Raw genomic sequence first — 9,330 nt, 5'->3', positions numbered from 1 at the left:
AGCTGCTGAGGCTGCTTATATACAACCAAACACCTCACAGGATTTGGTTCCTTGGTTTGGAGGTTTAGGGTCATGGTTTCATGGGACATCCCAGTTAATTGGCCTAATAACATGTTTAGTGCTTCTGTTCTACCTCCTAGTTTGTTGCCTAGTGCCTGAGGTCTGAAAAGCTTGCAAGTGGCCATCCAAGGCACAACAATTTGTCTCTATTCACCTGGAACAACAGAGGAAGAAGGAGAGTCAAAAATAGAAGGAGGATATGGAATGTGTGGCTAATGCCTCCATAAACAACTGCCTCCTTTGCCATGAGACCAGAAGAACTGGATGGTGCCCGGCTACCATTACTAAACATTTTAATCAAAGATTTCACAGAAGAATCCTGATCCAAAATGGAAAATGCAGAACATAATTTCAAATTCTCATGGACTCTAGATTTTCTGGAGCCATGGAGGGCGGATGAACCCCTGAAACTATTGCCCTGAGATAATCTTTAAACCTTAAACCAAAGAATATCCCCTCAAGTCATCTTAAAACCAAACAATAGTTTAGCTTAACTAGTAAAAAAGGTCTGCCTTGAGCATTATGCTCTTTTAAGAACTATCTATATGGAATCAAATTGACAACAGCAACACAAAAGATTAGATAGGAACCTTAGGGGAGCAGTGAGTTTACGTTAATGGAGGAGGAACAACTCTGAAAAGGTGGGTGAGAATGGCTGCACAACTCTAAGAATGTAATCAGTGTCACGAAATTGTACATGTAGAAACCTTGAATTGGTGTTTGTTTTGCTGTGTATATTCTCAACAACAACAACAAAATAAATAAAATTTTTAGAAAAAGACGTTGGAGATCACTCTTGATCTTGTGAAAAATTATCTCTTCACTAGGGGGGCTGGACCTAGGAATATTTGAGAGCCCACCCCTACCCGCACCCTACCAGGCTGGGCTAGCTAGATGGGTAGATGACTCCCTTATGATGATTCCTCTTCACTACCAATGGTGTGCTGGAGAGAGTTTGCATGAGTTCACGAGAACTAATTCATTTTTAAATTTTTAGGAATTTTGAGAGCCAGTTGTTAAACTGTTGATAGTTTGAAATCAGCCATGTGGGAGTATGTACACCACAAAGATTGGCAAATGATACAGATCAGGGCACCCCCCCACACCCTTACACACACACCAGACTGGTTGTTAAACACATATTAGTGAACCACTGAATACAAACATTTTGTTGCAGCACTTTGTAAATAAAGAACCCTCAAATAGAGGGGACAAAAGGGAGCCTTCTGGAATACTGCGAATAGACTGTATCATGATGTGGGTGGTGGTTACACAAATGTATACGTGTGTAAACGTTGACTGAGCTGTACATTTACAATTAGGACACTTTATACACTAGTTGGAAAACATGGAAATATGGAAAATATGGCCTTGATGATAGAAATGACACCAGAGATCTCATGATAGAATTTTGAAAGACCAACGATGTATTCACTGGAAATATCTTTTTTCAACAACATAAATGGCAACTATACACATGGACCTTGCCAGACAGAATACACAGGAATCAAATCGATTACATTTGTGCAAAAAGAAGATGGAGAAGCTCAATATCATCAGTCAGAACAAGGCCAGGGGCCAATTGCAGAAGAGACAATCAATTGCTCATATGCAAGTTGAAACTGAAGAAAATTAGAACAAGAGCCAAAGTATAACCATGAATATATCCCAATTGAATTTAGAGACCACCTCAAGAATAGATTTGATGCATCGAACGTTAATGACTGAAGACCAGACAAGTCGTGGGATGACATCAAGGACATCACACATGAAGAGAGCAGAAGGTCATTAGAAACATAGGAAGGAAAGAAAAGACCAAAATAGATGTCAGAAGAGACTCTGAAATTTGTTCTTGAATGTAGAGTAGCTAAAGTGAACAGCAGAAATGATGAACTAAAAGAGCTGAACAGAAAATTTCAAAGGGTAGCTTGAGAAAACAAAGTAAAGTATTATAATGAAATGTGCAAAGACCTGGAGTTAGAAAACCAAAAGGGTAGAACACGTTTGGCATTTCTCAAGCTGAAAGAATTGAAGAAGAAATTCAAGCCTCAACTTGCAATTTTGAAGTATTCTATGGGGAAAATATTGAACAATGCAGGAAGCATCAAAAGAAAATGGAAGGAATACACAGAGTCACTGTACCAAAAAGAATTGGTCGACTTTCAGCCATTTCAGGAGGTAGCATATGATCAAGAACTGATGGTACTGAAGGAAGAAGTCCAAGCTGCACTGAAGGCATTGGTGAAAAACAAGGCTCCATGAATTGACAGAATACCAATTGAGATGTTTCAACAAACGAATGCAGCGCTGGAGGTGCTCACTCATCTATAACAAGAAATTTGGAAGACAGCAACCCGGCCAACTGACTGGAAGAGATCCCTATTTGTACCCATTCCAAAGAAAGGTGATCCAACAGAATGCAGAAATTATTGAACAATATCATTAATATCACATGCAAGTAAAATTTTGCTGAAGATCATTCAAAAACAGTTGCAGCAGTATATAGACAGTGAACTGCCAGAAATTCAAGCTGGATTCAGAAGAGGATGTGGAAGGACGGATATCATTGCTGATGGTAGATGGATCTTGGCTGAAAGCAGAGAATACCAGAAAGATGTTTATCTGTGTTTTATTGACTATGCAAAGGCATTCAACTGTGTGGATCACAACAAATTATGGATAACATTGCAAAGAATGGGAATTTCAGAACACTTAATTATGCTCATGAGGAACCTGTACATAGACCAAGAGGCAGTTGTTCAAAGAGAACAAGGGGATACTGTGTGGTTTAAAATCAGGAAAGGTGTGTGTCAGGGTTGTATCCTTTTGCCATACTTATTCAATCTGTATGCTGAGCAAATAATTGAAGAAGTTGGACTATACGAAGAAGAACGTGACATTAGGATTGGAGGAAGACTTGTTAACAATCTGCGATATGCAGATGACATAACCTTGCTTCCTGAAAGCGAAGAGGACTTGAAAGACTTACTGATGAAGATCAAAGACTACATTCTTCAGTATGGATTACATCTCAACATAAAGAAAACAAAAATCCTCACAACTCAACTAATAAGCAACATCATGATAAACGGAGCAAATATTGAAGTTGTCAAGGATTTCATTTTGCATGGATCCACAATGAACGCCCATGGAAGCAGCAGTCAGGAAATCAAACAACGTATTGCATTGGGCAAATCTGCTGCAAAAGACGTCTTTAAAGTGTTAAAAAGTGAAGATGTCACTTTGAGGGCTAAGGTGCCTTGACCCAAGCCATGGTATTTTCAATCATCTCATATGCATGTGAAAGCTGGACAATGAATAAAGAAGACTGAAGAAGAATTGATGCTTTTGAATTATGGTGTTTGGCGAAGAATATTGAATATACCATGGACTTCCAGAAGAGTGAACAAGAAAGAAGTACAGCCAGAATGCTGCTTAGAAGCAAGGATGGCGAGACTTCGTCTCATACACTTTGGACATGTTATCAGGAGGGACCATTCCCTGGAAGACATCATGCTTGGTAGAGGGTCAGCAAAAAAGGAGGAGATCCTCAATGAGATGGATTGACACAGCGGCTGTAACCATGGCCTCAAACATAGCAATGATTGTGAGGATGGCACAGGACCTAGCAATGTTTTGTTCTGTTGTACATGGGGTCGCTGAGTTGAAACTGACTTGATGGCACCTAACAACAACAACATGCAATTTACTTTATTAATGTTTTTCTCAATTAAAAAAAGAACCCCAGACAGTGCAAAGAGCTCTGGGTAGATCCCAAGTGATCCCCTGCAGAGACTCCATTTATCAGAATGCCCAGACACTCCCCAGGCATATTAATCACTGTCACCAATGACATAACCCAGCCTAGTGCATCATCCATTGTGCCAAAACCAAAACAAACCCGCTGCCATCGAACCGATTCTATTGTGCAGGAGGGGGGATATGTGGTCCAAACAGGTAGTGGCATCATGAATTCGAATCCCTTCATGCCATTTCTTGGTCGTGACTACTGTCATCTCTCACCTACTTTGTTCCTGGCTCTGTGGCTAGGGATGGGTGCTGTTTGCTGACAGGCAGTATGACTCACTACTCGGCAGATCATTTTTCTAATTAAGTGGAGAGATGGATGGATATTTTCCCATACTTGGGCAGAAGCCTCATTCACTTGGATCTTCTTACTGAAATTACTCACTCAGCTTTACCCTTAAGGGGCGATTTTCTCCACTTAAAAAAAATGGTACACAAAACCTCTAGCTCTCCTCAACGATCAGACTTGCAGGGAAAATGGAGCGGAAAAAAAGTGCTTCTCAAAAATGCACCCTCTTCCATGAAGTTATCCTAGATGGGAAGGTCCAGCTCCATATTTTACCTCTAGAATGCTGTCAGGCACTCTATCTTGCTGACATGATTCTCCCACTTTTTCTGCCCCTCTCCCACTCCAGCCACTCAGCTGAACAACTTGTTTGGGTTAGCTGCTTTATTCTGCACAGGGATGACAGGAGTAATTTGTGATTCTGTCATTGAATTAGAGCTCCAAGGACTCGCCGGCAGAGCCCAGAGATCCAGGAAGCGAGCACAGTGTCTGAGAGGGCAGGCGGGCCTATCTGCAGGAACAGGAAGGTCTAGATTGGAAACATTCCTTCGTGAGGAGGCAGGAGCAGCCACAGTGGGATTTGAAGGGTGGACAAGGATACGTTAGCAGAGGGTCATTGCCACAGTCTCAGGAAATACAGTCTGTTACTTATCTCCCTTTCAGGCCTAGAAATAACCCCTCAGATAAATGCAGCTCAAGTCCAAATGCCCAGAGTGCAGTGGTAGATATTGCTATGAGCATTTGTTCCTAACTAGGGTGGTGGTGTCTGCTGCCATTCCTTCTCAGGCCCTGTCAGCCACAGTCATGAAGCTCCCCCATCAGTTCAATCCCCTTCCATTTCTGCTCTAAGCAGGGTGAACAGGCCCTGGCATTGATCTCACTACTCTTTCACTGTATTCATTGGGTCCTGTGCAATCTCGCAGTTATGAGTCTAGTCATGAATCCTTACCTAGCCTATTTGGATGGGGTTAGACTCCCTGCCTTGCTTTTTCCAGGCCTTTTCTCCTGGGGGTCACTTACTATATCACACACACACACACACACACACATACAAGCCTGTCTGTGCCATGTATAAGTCTTCCAAACCTAAAAGACCACCAAAGAGCAAGCATTCCCAGCCTCATCCCTTCCTCAACAGCCTAGGTGTCTGACATCACAGCATGACTCCTGCCCAAGTTATGACAACTAGCTTATATCACAAAGAACACAGTCCTCAGATGCTTTTGGCAAATTCTACCAATGCTTGGTGCACATATGATGGTGAAGGCCAAGGCAGGATCTCAGCTCTAACCCCAATGTCCAAAACAGGCCCAGTCTGCCCCTTCTGTCTGGAAGGGATTAGGCTGGGTCCCTGCTGGTTCCTGACTTCCAAAGTCCTCACCAGTAGATGAGGTCATGTTTGAGGCCCAGGCCCAAGTTTCTTTCAAGAGAGACTATTATTAGGTGAGATGTACTCACTCTAGTGCTAATGTTGGCAACTATCATGTCTTCATCAGGTCACCTCAGTACACTAGAAGCGGGTGTCATATCCCCTCTCAGATTTGGGGGAGGGTAGAGGCGTAGAAGCTTGGAGAAGGAAGTCAGGTGGAAGGATCAGCTGCCATATTGGGTTGCTGGTTCCCCTACACCAGCGATGAGTGCCAATAGGCATTTAACAGATGTTTGTTGAATAAATAAATGAATAAATGTATGAATGAATCCTGAAATATAGGGAAACAATTCTTGAGGTCACAGAGATCTTCTTGAGCGATCCTTGAATTTCTACTACTAACTCAGTTTGCCTTCTCTACCTCATTCTTTGCACCTCCCCCTCTTCCAGCTAAGTAGCGTTATGTCCTTTTCTCTGAAGTGTAAACTGAGGTCCTTAAAAACTAAGAGCCTTGTTTGCAATCATCTAGCAAAGTTGAAAGCAAGCCTGACAAGACCCGGTGTGGCTCCTGGCCCACCGTACATGCCACTCGAGAAGACCGAATCCCATTCACCTCATCCAAGAGATTACGTGCCACCAGAGTGTCATGGACGGACAGACGGATGGCTAGGGCTAGACACCTTCCCATCTGCCTTTTCCTTGGCATTCCTAGCACGCCTTTGGCCTCAATTCCTATAGCAGCAACAGCACAGCAGCAGCAGAGAACTCAACACCCCACACTCCCAAATTCCCACCTATCGGGGGTTTGGTAGGCACCTCACAAGGGTGGTAGTTGGCCAGGCTGTCTCCTGTGTCACTCTTTAACCCTATGGACTTCTAAGCACAGAGCTCCTGGTGGAGTCACTGAGAGAAATGTGGCCAAAGTCCACCTAGCATCTCCTTCCTGCTTCTGTTTTCAAGGTTCTTAGAGGTCCTGGGGCTCCCCCTCCCACCTCCAAACAGATCCATGCTGGACACTCCCCAGACCTCCTTGACAGGATGAAGGGTTAAAATGTCCAGATTACATACCTAGTCATTCCAGAAACTTGCCCAGCAGTTCTCCAAATTGTGTGCTCAGGCACTGGAGGGACAAAGTGAGGGGACAAGGCTGCTGGGGAAAGCCCAGGGCTTCTTCACCTCTTGGCCAAGTTAACCGAATTTCCAGACTAAGACTGGAGGAAGGAAGAGCAGGGGAGAGAAAGGAAAAGAGGCAGGACCAGAGCTAACCCCTTCTTTTTCTTCCTAAACTCAATCCAGATTTCCCTTCTGAGTGCTGCTTTAAACTGATCCTCATGGCTCTGACTCGTCTTTTCTTAAAGACGTAGTCTCCACTTTATGGGTGGGGGTGGAGGGGGGAGGAAAATCTCACCTGACCGAAATATGTCCTAGAGCAAAAGATGGGTGGAAGGCCACACAAACACAAATATGAAAATGTTCCACACCTCCACTCTTGATTCGGATTCAGAATTAGAGGCATAATTTGAGATTCCCTCAGAGAGGCTGACTCAAGATGTCTGCAGGGTGATTAGGAAGACCCTGTTAGAACTGCAAGGCCATAGGGGGAATTAGGTCAGTTTCCAGGGACTGGAAAATTAGGGGCTGAAAGTTGCAGTCCACAGAGGGGCATGGGAAAAGGAACACTGGACCAGGAGTCCTGACTCTACCACTACTCCCTGTGTCAACTTGAGCAAGCCACTTTCTTCCTCTTGACCTCAGTTTACTTTCTCAACACAGGAAAAATAATAATCGCAGGCCTGCCAAACTCACAGGTTGCTGCAGTCTCCTGTTACAATAAAAGGCAGCACCCTTGGGGAACTGGTGTCTGAACCCTGACATGCTGTCCTGATCCGGTTGCCAGATATTTACATGGATCAGAAGTGGGACTCTCTGCTGGGCTAGATGGGGGAGGGGTTCAGGGTGTGAGCTTGTGAGTGGGTACAAGGGGAACCATTTTGTGTGTATTCCAAGGCAGAAGGAGGAACAGACTTCCCCTGTGTTCCTTACAAGGTGTTGACAACCTATCAGGATCTGCCATTTGAGGGCCCAGAATGCGTTATAAACACATCTTCCTGTCACCCCCATATTTCCCATTTCCTTCTGAGTGAAAACCAGTTAGGTTATCAGCCTGGCAGGGTCTGGGCCAGGTTCCGGCCCTGGTGGCTCCCCCGTAGATCTTTCTTACTGCCAGATCCAACTCCTCCTTCCTCCCTAAAGCTGCCCACCTCCTCCCATACCTGGTCTTCTGTTCCTTTTCATCCTGCCTGCAGAGTGTGGCATGGTCTCCAAATTTCCCCCTCCTTTCTTGTTCCCAAAGAGCAGCACACAGGCCTATTTCCTTTTAAGGCTATGGTTCTCACTCCTGTCTCCACATTAGAGCCTCCTCAGGAGCTTTTAAAAAAATACTTACTCGATTCCCACTCCCAGAGTCAGATTCAACTAATCTAGGGTGGGGCCTGGGCATTACGATTTTGAAAGCTCCCCCAGGTGATTCTAATGTGTAGTCAAAGGTGCAAACTACAGATTTGAGGGTTTCACTCTTTATTACATCAGGAAAACGGAGCAAAGTTGAGCCAGATAACAGATATGGGGAAGGGACAAAGGGTCAGCATCTACTACAGTTCTTCCAGAAGCCTTGGGATCCCTCTGTACATCATTCCTTTAGGAGAAAGTAATGGTAATGACTCACACCATAGTGCCAGGCACAGTGCTAAGGGCTTTATGTGATTACCTCACTGAATCTTCGCGGCCACCTTGGCACATGTCGTTGGTACCCCCATTTTACAGTTGAGGAAATCGAGGCATCAAAAGGTTAAGCAATTTGTCCAAGAGTGCATAAGCAGTATGTGCTAGAGGTGGGATTTGAACTCAGGCAGGCAGGTGCCAGAGTCCATACTGCTGTCAATCATTATGCCAGTCCCCTGGCTGCCAACCACCAAACCTGGCACTGCTCTCAGATGTTCTCCCTCCTACATGGAAGGACCCTCATCCCATACCCCAGGTCGGGAGGAGTGCTGGGGCTGAAGAAATGGTGTTGCCTAATGTCCATTCAGGAATCCTTTGTCCTAAGCAGGTCATTTGTATTTGAGGGAACTGCATGTGAAGGCTGGCACTCGTCTTCCAGGAAAGACAGAGAGCTGCAGTAGTTACAAAATGCACTCTGTGGTCTGACAGACCTGGACTCATGTCCCAGCTCTGTCACTTACTTGCTAAGTGACTATGGATGATGCACTCCTTCTCTGTAGCCTTGGTTTCCTTGTGTTTCAAAAAGTATGATCATAACTATCTCCTGGGGCTGTGAAGGCGAAGTGAGCACAATAGGTGAAGTGCCTGGCATAGAGGGATGCTCAGCACAAATTCTACCCAAGCTTCCAGCCCTCACCCTCTAGCAGAAGAGCCTTCTCAGGCATGCTGTAGACCCCTTTGGCAATCTGGCACTGCCTATAGACCCCTTCTCAGAAAAAATGCTTTTAAATGCATTAAGTAAGTTACCTAGGGCTACAAAGGAAACTGATTACTGTATATTGAAATACAATTTGCAATACAGTAATATGTGCTTCTTGATGAACACATTCAATGTAATAAGATCTAGCAGTGGGTCTGATGACTACTACAGTTTTGAAGTAGTGATGAGCATAAATGATTTATTGAGATATCTGCAACAACTGTAATGTGATATGAAAATAGCTGTGATTCTACTGGTGACAGTCACAGACCTTGTTTATTGCTCTGGAGACAGATTTGCCTGGCTCCTCCACTCATTAGCTCTGTG

This window comes from Trichechus manatus, unplaced genomic scaffold (genome assembly GCF_000243295.1).
Source record: "Trichechus manatus latirostris isolate Lorelei unplaced genomic scaffold, TriManLat1.0 scaffold00070, whole genome shotgun sequence".
Taxonomy (NCBI): Eukaryota; Metazoa; Chordata; class Mammalia; order Sirenia; family Trichechidae; genus Trichechus; species Trichechus manatus.
This window is presented reverse-complemented; position numbering follows the sequence as displayed.